At 45.0% G+C, this 15,665-nt stretch overlaps 1 protein-coding gene across 8 annotated transcripts in view; it reads left to right on the forward strand.

Annotated features, from left to right (window-relative positions):
* The window catches only part of METTL22 (methyltransferase 22, Kin17 lysine), a 748,727-nt gene that overhangs the window by 124,510 nt on the left and 608,552 nt on the right, over positions 1 to 15,665 (forward strand). The window lies entirely within an intron of this gene.

Consider the following 15,665-nt stretch of genomic DNA (forward strand, 5'->3'; position numbering starts at 1 on the left):
ATCATGGGCATCTATCACATGTCTAACCAAACTATGTTGACTTGTACCTCTAAGTATATTATATTATTCTTATGTTCTAAAAAGCTTGTGTGCAGCATGCGTGTTGTTCGGCCCACATATTGGGTCCCACACACACAATCACATAGATCACATAGTTGGTACGGCAATTTATATTCCCCCGTACCTCAAAGTGTGTCCCATAGACGTGACTGAACCCTGGTGGTTCTATCCATAACAAATTGACAAGTAATATACCTCCTTTTTTTACATTTATAGCACCCCTTAGGTTTTTAATATTTTCGTAGCCAGGTATCTTTATTAGCCATTGGATTGATATCTATTGATCTAAAGTGACTGGGGGCTAAATAGGTTTGCAAATTGGATGCCTTTTTAAAAGTAATACACGGTTTGTCATCCAATATGGTAGACAAAATCCTATCAGTTTTTAGTATAGAATAATTTTTATTAATAATAGTTTGGAGTTCTTTTGAACATGTATTAAATTTGGTGATGAATCTAGGTTGCTGTGAATTAATATTAGGAAGGTGATCTCTTTCTGATTTAGATATTAAAAGTGAACCTCTCTCTCTCTGTAGCGTGTCTCTATTAAAGCTTCCTGTATTATTTTCTCTGGATAACCCTGATCTTTAAAAGAGGCGGTGAGTTCTGAGGCTTGTATCTCAAATTGTTCTAACTGAGAACAATTATGGCGAATCCTAAAATACTGGCTTTTTTGGATGTTATTAAGCCACGGACGAAAATGGCAGCTTCTATAGTTGTTCGTATCAACCTCCTTATGGAAAGTGGAGGTGATCATTTCACTATTAGTAATTGTAATATCAATATCCAAAAAATTGATATGTGAATCATGTGCTGTGCTAGTGAACTGTAAACCAAAATCATTATAATTGAGATGTGCCAAAAATGATACAGTGGATTGTAAATCCTCATCCCAAATGAAAAACAGGTCGTCGATGTAGCGACCATAGAGCACCAGGTTCGCCCCAAAGGGGCCCTCCCATATGAGGGACTCCTCGAGCTGGCCCATATATAAATTGGCAAAGCTCAGGGTGAACTTGGCACCCATCGCCACACAGAGGACCTGTAAATAAACTGACCATCGAACGTGAAGTTCTATTATAAATTGACAGAATGAACTGTTCATAGATTCATCAGATCCTAAATAGACTTCAGTAGCCATTATTCCTTTATGATGGGGTATATTGCTATATAAAGATTCTACATCGCATGTTAAAAACATGTCATCCTTTTTCCACTTCACGTTCTTGATCAAATTTAGAAAATGTGTGAAATCCCTAATATGTGATTTAAGAGTGTTGATGAGTTCACAAAGGCTGATAAATTAGATGTGAGGGTTCCAACACCAGAAATAATAGGACGCCCAGGAGTTGATTGGAGGGATTTGTGAATCTTAGGAAGGTGATAGTATGTGGGGATAATGGGGTACTTATTAAACAAAAAAACATTCTCAGTTTTGGATATGATTCCATTTGACAAAGCTGTATCTAGAAATTGTTTAATTTCAAGCTGATATCTGATAGTAGGATCCACCTTCAACACTGTATAAAATTGGGTATTTTTGAGTTGTCTATATGCTCCTATTAGGTAGTCACTACGGTTTTGTACCACAGTGCCTCCCCCCTTATCCGCTGCCTTTATAATGATACTATTGTCACTCATAAGACTCTTAAGGGCTGATCTCTCACGGGGATGTATATTATCCCTCCTTCGAAGTGTGGATTTAGATGTAGCACAAACGGACTGGAAATCTTTTAACATAAGATTATAAAAAGCCTCTATATTTCCGCTCATATGTTGTAGGGGATAGAGTTCAGATCTGTTTTTGAATTTTGTCCCTTTCCCCATATTTCTATCAACATTGAAAAGTTTAATTGTAGAACTACTATTTTTGCCACTTTCTTCTTCCAATTCCAATAATATATTTAGTCCTACATCATCACTGGAATCCAACACAATAGGTGTCCCTATTTCCTTCCGTTTTTTCAAATCTTTTTGAATGAAATAACGTTTTCTGCATAGTTCCCTAGTATATCTGTTTAATTCAATAAAAAGACCAAAAAGATCTGGTTTCTGCGCTGGGGCAAATTTGAGGCCCTTGGATATAATCGCTTTTTCACTCTCTGTGAGAGTGCAAGACGATAGATTAAAAAGGCCCTTTTGTCTCAGATGTTTCTTGCATTCTTGGATACGTTTCCTTCTGCCTCCTTTGTTTTCTCTAGTAATAATTCTTTTCTTTTTTGAGAATCTTGTTGTAACGTGCTGAATCTGTTTTTGTGTTTTCAAAAGGGATAAACATCCTGATCTAAAAAATGGCTACTGCTGTTTCTATTGGTATTTGATTGTACTTTGGGTCTGGCTCCCTGATGACTATTTTGAGTATGCTTAATAGGGCTAGTTTTCTGTTTGGGAGGAGATGCAGCAGAACAGTGCCGTAACTAGGCATTTAAGCACTGTGTGCAAGAAACGGCATTGGCCTAAGTAAGATAAGGGCAGTGCGCGCCGCAGGCGCTCGGAATATATATAGGGGCGTGGCTTCATGAGGAAGGGGCGTGGCCACAAAATAATACCAATTCATACTACGGTGCACAGTAGTCTCCATTATTCAAATTATGCTGCACAGTAGCGCCACTACACCAGGTAGAGCCCCTTTTTACACATTACGGCAGACAGCGTCCCCCTTTTAACACATTACGACAGACAGCGTCCCCTTATTACACATTACGGCAGACAGCGTCCCCCTTTTTTTACATTACGGCAGACAGCGTCCCCCTTTTTGCACATTACGGCAGACAGCGTCCCCCTTTTTACACTTTACGGCAGACAGTCCCCCTTTTTACAGATTACGGCAGACACCGTCCCCTTTTTTACACATTACGGCAGACAGCGTCCCCCTTTTTACACATTATGGCAGACAGCGTCCTCTTATTACACATTACGGCAGACAGCGTCCCCCTTATTACACATTACGGCAGACAGCGTCCCCCTTTTTACACATTACGGAAGACAGCGTCCCCTTTTTACACATTATGGCAGACAGCATCCCCTTTTTACACATTACGGCAGACAGCGTCCCCCTTTTTACACATTACGGCAGACAGCGTCCCCTTTTTACACATTACGGCAGACAGTCCCCCTTTTTACACATTACGGCAGACAGTCCCCCTTTTTACAGATTACGGCAGACAGCGTCCCCTTTTTTACAGATTACGGCAGACAGCGTCCCCTTTTTTACACATTACAGCAGACAGCATCTTCTTATTACACATTACGGCAGACAGCGTCCCCCTTATTACACATTATGGCAGACAGCATCCCCCTTTTTACACATTACGGCAGACAGCATCTTCTCATTACACATTACGGCAAACAGCGTCCCCCTTTTTACACATTACGGCAGCCAGTCCCCCTTTTTACACATTGTGGCAGAAGAGAGAAAGAGAGAGAGAGAGATATACTTACCATCTCTCCCTGCTGGCAGTCAGGCTCCTCGTGCTGGCAGAGATCCTGGGCAGCCGCAGGGGAGAAGGAGGAGGAGGGAGGGGGACTGGAGCCGCAGCAGCGCTATGTCATTGGTAGTAGCGCCGCTGCAGCAGCCCCCTCTCCTTTCGCATTGGCTGCCCGCCGCTGTGAATGCTGGGTGGAGGGAACTGCATCCCAGAATTCACAGCAGCGCCGGGCAGCCAATACGGAAGGAGAGGGGAGTGCTGCAGCGCCGCCACTACCAATGACATAGCGCTGCTGCGGCTCCAGTCACCCTCCCTCCTCCTCCTCTGCCTCCGGCGCTGCTGCTCTCCTCCAGCGCGGCGCACGGCAAAAAACTGGCGGCTTGTAATGAGTCAATTTGACTCATTACAAGTCGCTGGCCGTGCGCCCTCAGGGTAACTGCACCGTGTGCCAGGCACATCTGGCACACGGGTAGTTACGGCGATGCAGCAGAAGGGGACTCTGTATTCCATTGATACATAGGAGTATCTGGACACTACAACTACATTCAGATTGGGACTTTATTCCCTCTTTAGCTCATCAACTGTGTTGCTTAATAGAGTGATTGTCAGTAGGTTGGTATGTGGTTCTATTTATATAGTGCAACAGTGTTCCCTGCACACCATTTATAATGTTACAATAAATTGTTTTTATGCATGGTACTATCTTTTGCGCTCTCTTATATATTCTGTTTTTTATATTACAAGGAAGAAAGTTGCCTGCCGATAAATATATTGGAACTTCGGGACATATATATGGCACTCACTCAGGCAAAGTCATACTTCACGGAAAACCGGATCAGATTCGCTCAAACAGTGCAACGGGAGTAGCGTGCCTCAATCATCAGGGAGGAACTCGCAGCCAAAAGGGAATGAAGGAAGTAAGGTGGGCAGAACTTCATCATCCGGTCTTGTTCGCAGTATTCGTTCCAGGAGTCCTAAACTGGGAAGCAGATTTTCTCAGTCGACACGCGATTCATGCAAAGGAATGGGCTTTACACCCAGAGGTCTTCCAGATTCTGGTAAACAAGTGGGGGCTGCCTGAGGACTCCTGGAATGAACACTGCGGAAAAGGCTGGATGATGAAGTTCTGCCCACCTTAACGTGCGGCTTACCTCCTTCATTGCTTTTTGGCTGCAAGTTCCTCCCTGCTGATTGAGGTACACTACTGCCGTTGCTTTGTATGAGCGTATTTGAACTGGTTTCCCTTGAAGGATATCCTTTGTCTGAATGAGTGCCATATATATAGCCCGGCGTTCCAATATATTTATTGGCAGGCAACTTCCTTCCTTCTCCACTGCCCTTGGAAGCATCTTCTTCCTGACACTGCTTCCCAGCCCTGAAGACTGGCATCCGTTGTCAGAACTTCCCAATCTGATATTGGGTCTCCTTTTGTCCAGATGGGATGTCTGTGGCCACCAGGCTAATGACCTCCTTACTTCCAGAGGAAGGACCATCGTCTGAGTTTTTATTATCTAATGTAGTCCATTCCATTTGGAAAGGATCAGACGTTGTAGAGGCCTCAAATGGAATTGAGCACTCTCCACCATGTCAAATGTGAACACCATAGATCCCATCACACACATTTCTTTGTGATTAGATACCCTTTGACTGTGTAGCAGCTCCTGGACCCTTGACTGAATTTTGGATATTTTGTTCAGAGGTAAAATTACTCTCTGAATACTCGAATCCAACACAGCCCCCAAGTGAGTCATCCATCGTGACAGAACCAGGGACGACTTTGCCCAATTTATTAGCCAACCGAGCCTCTGCAAACAAGCTATTTTCTCTTGCAGATGACACTGAAGCAATTCCTGAGATTGTGCCAGGATTAATAAATCGTCGAGGTGTGGAAAAATCCTTATCCCCCGCTGACAGAGATAAGCCGCCATTACCACCATAATTTTGGTGAACACTCTGGGAGCTACTGAAAATGTTGTTGAAGTACAGCAAACCTGAGATACAGTAGCACTGATGGGACAGTGCTATAGTAACATGTAGGTAAGCATCCTGGTTATCCAGGGATACCATAAAATCCTCTGGCTACATGGCCAAGATAATGGAATGTAAAGTCTCCGTATGAAAATGAGGCACCCAAATGTACTTGTTCAGCACTTTGAGATTGAGTATGGGCCGGAACGACCCATTTGGCTTCTGGACTAGAAACAGGTTGGAATAGAAACCTTGTCCACGTTGCGCAGGAAGAACTGGAATTATCACTCCTGACTGAAACAACTTCTGAACTGCCTCTTGCAAAGCCCTGGCCTTCGTTTCCACTGAAGACGGGATGGTACAAAAAAACCTTTAAGGAGGGTGTTTCTTGAAGGCAAACGCATAACTATGAGATACCGCTTCTTGCACCCAGGCATCTGTGGTGGACTCCTGCCATATCTTTGCAAAATGAAGAAGTCAGTCTCTCACCCTGGGATCCCCCAGGTGGAGACCCGCAGCATCAGGCTGATGGCTTATCTTTTGATTTGGAAGACGGCCCTCTGGTAGCACAATGCCTTTGTCTTTCCAGACTTGTCAGATTGGGACTGTTTGCCATAACCCTTTCCTTTTGCTTTTCCTTGTGCCTGAAAGGGCCGAAAAGCTGATTTTAATAAAGGCTCTGCTGCTTCCTCTAAGGATAGAATCGCTTTCATAGCACTAATTAGCTCAGGTATGTCCATTGAGCTGAGACCTTCATCCTCATTACTGTAGTCCTCATCCTCTGACGAGTCCCCATCTGTAACGTGTAGACTGTGAAAAATATTAAATGGGGGTGGTTATATGAGAGAAAGGGAATTATGTCATAGGAATTAAATGATGTAACTATATAATAAGACATATGGTACTTACCCTAAAGACTGACAGGATATATGTTAACATGGGATCGTAATGAATATTAACCAAGGTACGGCAAGGCAGCCAGTTTTATGACGTATATGAAATATATCCAAAAATCAAGAGAGAAAGAACATGATATGCGGGTAAATGGGCTGCTGTGGTGTGGGGAAGAGGGGAATATTGGATGTGTGTTTCTCTCCACCACTCTGTCGCACAATAATGCCCCTTGTAATAATTTCCCTTCCCTCTTTTACCAATTTCAGAGAAATCTGGGTCAATTTGTGATAGGAAAATTAGAAAGTCCTGATGTATGATGTTTAAAGAATAGTACCATTTTCCATGTATGACTGACGTCATTCATGTCAGTCCGGAATGTAGGTGTTTGCTAATAAGAGATATGAGAAGGTGTTTTTCCACACCATACAAACCCGAATGTAAAGACAAGACCCACCGATTAGTTGGACTGTCTATCATGAACAGAATGGATCATGATTGGTTCACGGATAGAATTGATAGGACGACATGGGTACACACACTCCAGACTGTGAACAAGCACGATTCGGTGAAACGCGTGTCAGACTTCCAATTCATTTCCGGTTTACGGTGATTCGTGGTGCGCACACGATCACCGGTCCAGGACACCCGAGGGAACCCAATCCCGTTGCCGCCCGCATCTCCAAACAGACACATGAGCACAGGTATCCCTTTACTCACCTCTCCGTTCTCTCATCAGCATGGAGCGGCAGTGACCCTGCAATGTCGTTAGATAACAGGCACGGCTCTTATCTCCTTCACGCTGTGTTTACCCTTCGACCCTCTTATCTTCCATTCACTGCAGCACGCTGCACATGGGGGATAGTAGAATTTGATGGGAAATCAAGCACAGTCTTTTTAATTCTCTATTTCACTCTGTGCACAAAGTTACAAAGTAATACTGTTCCATATGCTGTCTGCTATGATTTAATGTTGCAGTGAAGTGACACATTTTATAACTATCTCTATAGAGTAAGTTATTTCTTACAGTGTTGCAGACTAAGCTAAAAAGATATGTTGAAATCAGAGCAACAATTGATACAGAATATAATTTATGCATGCAGCAGGAAGCAGAAAACAGAATGTATTAATGTCACTGATTGAAGCTAGAAACTTTTTTAAGAGGAAAAAGACGACTTGGGAACAGAGGTGCATAAGGCACAATACTGTATAAGAAATTGACAGTGACATATTGTGCCTGTGTATGGTGTGAGTTAGGAGGCATTATTGCAAGAAAAGTCTGAGGTTATGAATATACGGTATATTATGTCTGTATAAAGGATATTAGAGGAATCGGAGGACTATCCCAATTATAAGCTATTAAGCATATGTTAAGTATCTCTAAAGGGATACCTACTGCATATAGACAATAAATATATATACCTCAGCCTCACCTCTCTGAAAATGTCAATGAATGAAGTGCATGTGTGGAAACTATGCACATGCAATTGATTCCATTATAGGAAATAATGAGGAGAGCCCACGGGTGTCTGGAAGTGTTATAGATGAAAAAGTATTATACATATTAATGTTATATTTATCTTAATAAAATATTTTTCACCCTGACTGATACAACATTGATAGTAAGAAAATTCAGTCAACAGTAATTGTTACACATGTATACATATTTCTTTTTTTTTAGGGAGAAATTAAGTAGGATCCACTTATATGAATTTTTAATGAATTTTTATTGCATATTTATTAAAGGTTATATTTAACTGTAATTACGTTAATAAGAGTGCCCCCAAAAAGGAGGTTTACTTCTTTTTACCCGACAGCTCTTCTTTGCAAAAGGGAAATATTTTCTGTTTAGACTGTGAAGATGTTGTTTCATGTCTATGTGATTTACTTTCCACCGGCCTTTCAGCCTGTTTTTGTTGAAAGGCTGCCGATTCCTGTACTGGATGTGATAAACCCCAGGGGGAATGTTACATGTAAGGGTTAATAGGGTAACCTAGCCCTGGTATAGGAGCTGGCATTATCCACTCAGCTATACTGGATAATGTCTGTGCAAAAGTAGCCAATGGGGGTTCAACTTGAACCTGTGCCTGCCTTGAATTATTCAGGATGCTTTGGTGAAAGCTAAAACAATTTGCAGATAATCCATTTTGAACCAGATCCTGAGAGGTTAATCCAGCTTTGCAAGACAAACATGAAATGAGTGTTGGTGCTGCTGTGGAGAGTGTATCCTCGTCACCCTTGCCTCTCTTAGACATGATAAACAAATCACACACCTGTACAGTGTTAACTACACAATTTGTGACTGAAATCACTTTAAAACTTGCTAAAGTGACATACAATCCGATCCCTCCCTGCTTTGCACAAGCATTGAGGATTGGAATACACAGAAACTGACAGAAATAGTAAAGTCATCAATCACATTAGCAATCAGTCACAGGTTATACATTAGTATAATAAGCAATATGAGCACATATTCAACTACAGATACATTTCAGGTATGTAGGAGAAACATATTACTGCATTACCTTACATAGGAGTTTAAACGTATTCAGTCACACAGCGAAAGAAACAGCAGCAATAGTTTACAGACTCATATGCATCAGGCACTTATCCAACTATTCGTACACAATGGTAGATAGAGACTTAGTGCTGTATCAACCAGCTCAGGAGAGTGGGATACAGGGAGACTTCACCCCGCTTCCAGGATCGATCAATACGTTAGTGAACGTTGAGTGGATCTAGACGCAAATAGTGTGCACAAACACCCAGTGAACCTACAGTGAACACAGATGCCCAAGTGAACACAGACGCACCAGTCACACAGCTGCCTATGCTGCGACTGGGTCCTTTTAGATACAAAGCGTCTCAAACGGAAGCGGGAAATCAGTTCATGGAAACTCGGAGGAAACTGATCATGAACCGGGGGGGGGGGGAGGGGTGACCAGGGGAGCGTCTTACTCTCCACTGCTGACATGAACCCCAGGTATCGCGGCCTCACAGTATTCCCTCGAACCTATGATCCCTGGGGCCTAGCGCTGGTGCACCCGAGGTGGCATCCGCGTCAGCTACTGTTCGGTATTCTCCTCCTGAAACAGTACGGCTGTGTCTTGCATCTTTCCCGCTAAGAGCAACCAACGCCTTACCTTCTCCCCGTGCTCCGGCCACAGCTGGACTTGCCAGTACATCTGACATAGATGCCCACAGAAACAGCACTGTATGCGTGGGTAGGTGTTGTCGTGACCCGGCGGAGAGTTGTTGGAGCGACTCTTTCTAAGGTGCGAGTAAGACGCTTTTTAGAAAACTCACTCAAAAAACGTAAGACTATAAATATAAATTAAATAACAAGCTTATGGCTGCCAAAGAATCAGCAACCCAAAGATTGTCGTCTGGCTCCTGCCGCACCAACAAAAAAAACTGAACAGGAGGCGGGGATATGGGAAAATAGCCCGTTGCATTCTGGGAGGCCGAAAGCTTTTGATCAATTAGTGCCATTCCGCTGACGCTACCTCATATCCCAATGTTATCCTGTGGATACTGTGGACTTAGGAGAAAAAGATTTTTCTCTATCGTCCTAGTGGATGCTGGGGTTCCTGAAAGGACCATGGGGAATAGCGGCTCCGCAGGAGACAGGGCACAAAAGTAAAGCTTTCCGATCAGGTGGTGTGCACTGGCTCCTCCCCCTATGACCCTCCTCCAAGCCAGTTAGATTTTTGTGCCCGGCCGAGAAGGGTGCAATCTAGGGGGCTCTCCTAAAGAGCTGCTTAGAAAAGTTTAGCTTAGGTTTTTTATTTTACAGTGAGTCCTGCTGGCAACAGGATCACTGCAACGAGGGACTTAGGGGAGAAGAAGTGAACTCACCTGCGTGCAGGATGGATTGGCTTCTTGGCTACTGGACATCAGCTCCAGAGGGACGATCACAGCTACAGCCTGGATGGTTACCGGAGCCTTGCCGCCGGCCCCCTTGCAGATGCTGAAATAAGAAGAGGTCCAGAATCGGCGGCAGAAGACTCCTCAGTCTTCTAAAGGTAGCGCACAGCACTGCAGCTGTGCGCCATTTTCCTCTCAGCACACTTCACACGGCAGTCACTGAGGGTGCAGGGCGCTGGGAGGGGGGCGCCCTGGGAGGCAAATGAAAACCTATTTTGGCTAAAAATACCTCACATATAGCCTCCGGAGGCTATATGGAGATATTTAACCCCTGCCAGAATCCGTTAAGAGCGGGAGACGAGGCCGCCGAAAAAGGGGCGGGGCCTATCTCCTCAGCACACAGCGCCATTTTCCCTCACAGAAAGGCTGGAGGGAAGGCTCCCAGGCTCTCCCCTGCACTGCACTACAGAAACAGGGTTAAAACAGAGAGGGGGGGCACTAATTTGGCGTTAGAAATATATAAAAAAGATGCTATAAGGGAAAACACTTATATAAGGTTGTCCCTATATAATTATAGCGTTTTTGGTGTGTGCTGGCAAACTCTCCCTCTGTCTCTCCAAAGGGCTAGTGGGTCCTGTCCTCTATCAGAGCATTCCCTGTGTGTGTGCTGTGTGTCGGTACGTGTATGTCGACATGTAGGAGGACGATGTTGGTGAGGAGGCGGAGCAATTGCCTGTAATGGTGATGTCACTCTCTAGGGAGTCGACACCGGAATGGATGGCTTATTTAGGGAATTACGTGATAATGTCAACACGCTGCAAGGTCGGTTGACGACATGAGACGGCCGACAAACAATTAGTACCGGTCCAGACGTCTCAAAAACACCGTCAGGGGTTTTAAAACGCCCGTTTACTTTAGTCGGTCGACACAGACACAGACAGGGACACTGAATCCAGTGTCGACGGTGAATAAACAAACGTATTCCTTATTAGGGCCACACGTTAAAGGCAATGAAGGAGGTGTTACATATTTCTGATACTACAAGTACCACAAAAGAGGGTATTATGTGGGATGTGAAAAAACTACCATAGTTTTTCCTGAATTAAATAAAGTGTGTGATGATGCGTTGGTTCCCCCCGATAGAAAATTATGGGCGGTATACCCTTTCCCGCCAGAAGTTAGGGCGCGTTGGGAAACACCCCTTAGGGTGGATAAGGCGCTCACACGCTTATCAAAACAAGTGGCGGTACTGTCTATAGATAGGGCCGTCCTCAAGGACCAGCTGACAGGAGGCTGGAAAATATCCTAAAAAGTATATACACACATACTGGTGTTATACTGCGACCAGCGATCGCCTCAGCCTGGATGTGCAGAGCTGGGGTGGCTTGGTCGGATTCCCTGACTAAAAATATTGATACCCTTGACAGGGACAGTATTTTATTGACTATAGAGCATTTAAAGGATGCATTTCTATATATGCGAGATGCACAGAGGGATATTTGCACTCTGGCATCAAGAGTAAATGCGATGTCCATAACTGCCAGAAGATGTTATGGACACGACAGTGGTCAGGTGATGCAGATTCCAAACGGCACAAAGGTGTATTGCCGTATAAAGGAAGATGAGTTATTTGGGGTCGGTCCATCGGACCTGGTGGCCACGGCAACTGCTGGAAAATCCACCGTTTTTACCCTAAGTCACATCTCTGCAGAAAAAGACACCGTCTTTTCAGCCTCAGTCCTTTCGTCCCTATAAGATCATATCTGCCCAGGGATAGAGGAAAGGGAAGAAGACTGCAGCAGGCAGCCCATTCCCAGGAACAGAAGCGTTCCACCGCTTCTGACAAGTTCTCAGCATGGCGCTGAGACCGTACAGGACCCCTGGATCCTACAAGTAGTATCCCAGGGGTACAGATTGGAATGTCGAGACGTTTCCCCTTCGCAGGCTCCTGAAGTCTGCTTTACCAAGGTCTCCCTCCGACAAGGAGGCAGTATGGAAAAAAATTCACAAGCTGTATTCCCAGCAGGTGATAATTAAATTACCCCTCCTACTACAAGAAAAGGGGTATTATTCCACACTATATTGTGGTACTGAAGCCAGAAGGCTAGGTGAGACTTATTCTAAATCTAAAAAAATTTTGAACACTTACAAAGGTTCAAATCAAGATGGAGTCACTCAGAGCAGTGATAACGAACAGGAAGAAGGGGACTATATAGTGTCCCGGGACATCAGGGATGCTTACCTCTATGTCCCAAATTTGCCCTTCTCACTAAGGGTACCTCAGGTTCGTGGTGCAGAACTGTCACTATCAGTTTCAGACGCTGCCGTTTGGATTGTCCACGGCACCCCGGGTCTTTACTAAGGTAATGGCCGAAATGATGATTCTTCTTCGAAGAAAAGGCGTCTTAATTATCCCTTACTTGGACGATCTCCTGATAAGGGCATAGTCCAGGGAACAGTTGGAGGTAGGAGTAGCACTATCTCGGATACTGCTACAACAGCACGGGTGGATTCTAAATATTCCAAAATCGCAGCTGATCCCGACGACACGTCTGCTGTGCCTAGGGATGATTCTGGACACAGTCCAGAAAAAGGTGTTTCTCCCGAAAGAGAAAGCCAGGGAGTTATCCGAGCTAGTCAGGAACCTCCTAAAAACAGTGCATCATTGCACAAGGGTCCTGGTAGAAAATGGTGGCTTCCTACGAAGCAATTCCATTCGGCAGATTTCACGCAAGAACTTTTCAGTGGGATCTGCTGGACAAATGGTCCGGATCGCATCTTCAGATGCATCAGCGGATAACCCTATATCCAAGGACAAGGGTGTCTCTCCTGTGGTGGTTATAGAGTGCTCATCTTCTAGAGGGCCGCAGATTCGGCATTCAGGATTGGATGCTGGTGACCACGGAGCCCAGCCCGAGAGGCTGGGGAGCAGTCACACAAGGAAAAAATTTCCAGGGAGTGTGATCAAGTCTGGAGACTTTTCTCCACATAAATATACTGGAGCTAAGGGTAAATTTATAATGCTCTAAGCTTAGCAAGACCTCTGCTTCAAGGTCAGCCGGTATTGATCCAGTGGGAAAAACATCACGGCAGTCGCCCACGTAAACAGACAGGGCGACACAAGAAGCAGGAGGGCAATGGCAAAAACTGCAAGGACTTTTCGCTGGGCGGAAAATCATGTGATAGCACTGTCAGCAGTGTTTCATCCCGGGAATGGAAACTGGGAAGCAGACTTCCTCAGCAGGCACGACTTCCACCCGGGAGAGTGGAAACTTCATCGGGAAGTTTTTTTCCACATGATTGTAAACCGTTGGGAAATACCAAAGGTGGACATGATGGCGTCCCGTCTGAACAAAAAACGGGACAGGTATTGCGCCAGGTCAAGAGACCCTCAGGCAATAGCTGTGGACGTTCTGGTAACACCGTGGGTGTACCAGTCGGTGTATGTGTTCCCTCCTCTGCTTCTCATACCTAAGGTGCTGAGAATTATAAGACGTAGAGGAGTAAGAACTATACTCATGGCTCCGGATTGGCCAAGAAGGACTTGGTACCCGGAACTTCAAGAGATGTTTACAGAGGTCTTATGGCCTCTGCCGCTAAGAAGGGACTTGCTTCAGCAAGTACCATGTCTGTTCCAAGACTTACCGCAGCTGCGTTTGTTGGCATGGCGGTGGAACGCCGGATCCTAAGGGAAAAAGGCATTCCGGAAGAGGTCATTCCTACCCTGGTCAAAGCCAGAAAGGAGGTGACCGCACAACATTATCACCACATGTGGCGAAAATATGTTGCGTGGTGTGAGGCCAGGAAGGCCCCACAAAAAAAAAAAAAAAAAAAAATTTCAACTCGGTCGATTCCTGCATTTCCTGCAAACAGGAGTGTCTATGGGCCTCAAATTGGGGTCCATTAAGGTTCAAATTTCGGCCCTGTCAATTTTCTTCCAGAAAGAATTGGCTTCAGTTCCTGAAGTCCAGAACTTTGTCAAGGGAGTATTGCATATACAACCCTCTTTTGTGCCTCCAGTGGCACTGTGGGATCTCAACGTAGTTCTGGGATTCTTCAAATCACATTGGTTTAAAACCAGTCAAATCTGTGGATTTGAAGCATCTCACATGAAAAGTGACCATGTTCTTGGCCCTGGCCTGGACCAGGCGAGTGTCAAATTGGTGGTTTTTTTCTCAAAAAAGCCCATATTTGTTTGTCCATTCGGACAGGGCAGAGCTGCGGACTCGTCCCCAGTTCTCTCCCTAAGGTGGTGTCAGTGTTTCACCTGAACCAGCTTATTGTGGTGCCTTGCACCTACTAGGGACTTGGAGGACTCCAAGTTGCTAGATGTTGTCAGGGCCCTGAAAATATAGGTTCCAGGACGGCTGGAGTCAGGAAAACTGACTTGCTGTTATCCTGTATGCACCCAACAAACTGGGTGCTCTTGCTTTTAAGCAGACTATTGCTAGTTGGATGTGTAATACAATTCAGCTTGCACATTCTGTGGCAGGCCTGCCACAGCCAAAATATGTAAATGCCCATTCCACAAGGAAGGTGGGCTCATCTTGGGCGGCTGCCCGAGGGGTCTCGGCTTTACAACTTTGCCGAGCGGTTATTTAGTCAGGGGCAAACACGTTTGTAAAATCCTACAAATTTGATACCCTGGCTAAGGAGGACCTGGAGTTCTCTCATTCGGTGCTGCAGAGTCATCCGCACTCTCCCGCCCGTTTGGGAGCTTTGGTATAATCCCCATGGTCCTTTCAGGAACCCCAGCATCCACTAGGACGATAGAGAAAATAAGAATTTACTTACCGATAATTCTATTTCTCGGAGTCCGTAGTGGATGCTGGGCGCCCATCCCAAGTGCGGATTATCTGCAATACTTGTACATAGTTACAAAAATCGGGTTATTATTGTTGTGAGCCATCTTTTCAGAGGCTCCGCTGTTATCATACTGTTAACTGGGTTTAGATCACAAGTTGTACGGTGTGATTGGTGTGGCTGGTATGAGTCTTACCCGGGATTCAAAATTCCTCCCTTATTGTGTACGCTCGTCCGGGCACAGTACCTAACTGGCTTGGAGGAGGGTCATAGGGGGAGGAGCCAGTGCACACCACCTGATCGGAAAGCTTTACTTTTGTGCCCTGTCTCCTGCGGAGCCGCTATTCCCCATGGTCCTTTCAGGAACCCCAGCATCCACTACGGACTCCGAGAAATAGAATTATCGGTAAGTAAATTCTTATTATCGACGGTAAGTCTACCATAACTACTTATTTTGTGAAGGTGAAATGGCTGTAAACCCCTCTGCACAGATCAGGAATACTTATAAAAATCCACCCAGTGTACCACTTTGGCCAATATCACATGGGATCCGTGATAACATCGCGGACCTATGTGTTCGGGTCCAATCATGGGTCTCCCCGGGGACTGGTTATCGGGGATTCTGCACGCAAAGCAGAATCCAGGATA

This window comes from Pseudophryne corroboree, chromosome 7 (assembly GCF_028390025.1).
Source record: "Pseudophryne corroboree isolate aPseCor3 chromosome 7, aPseCor3.hap2, whole genome shotgun sequence".
Lineage (NCBI taxonomy): Eukaryota > Metazoa > Chordata > Amphibia > Anura > Myobatrachidae > Pseudophryne > Pseudophryne corroboree.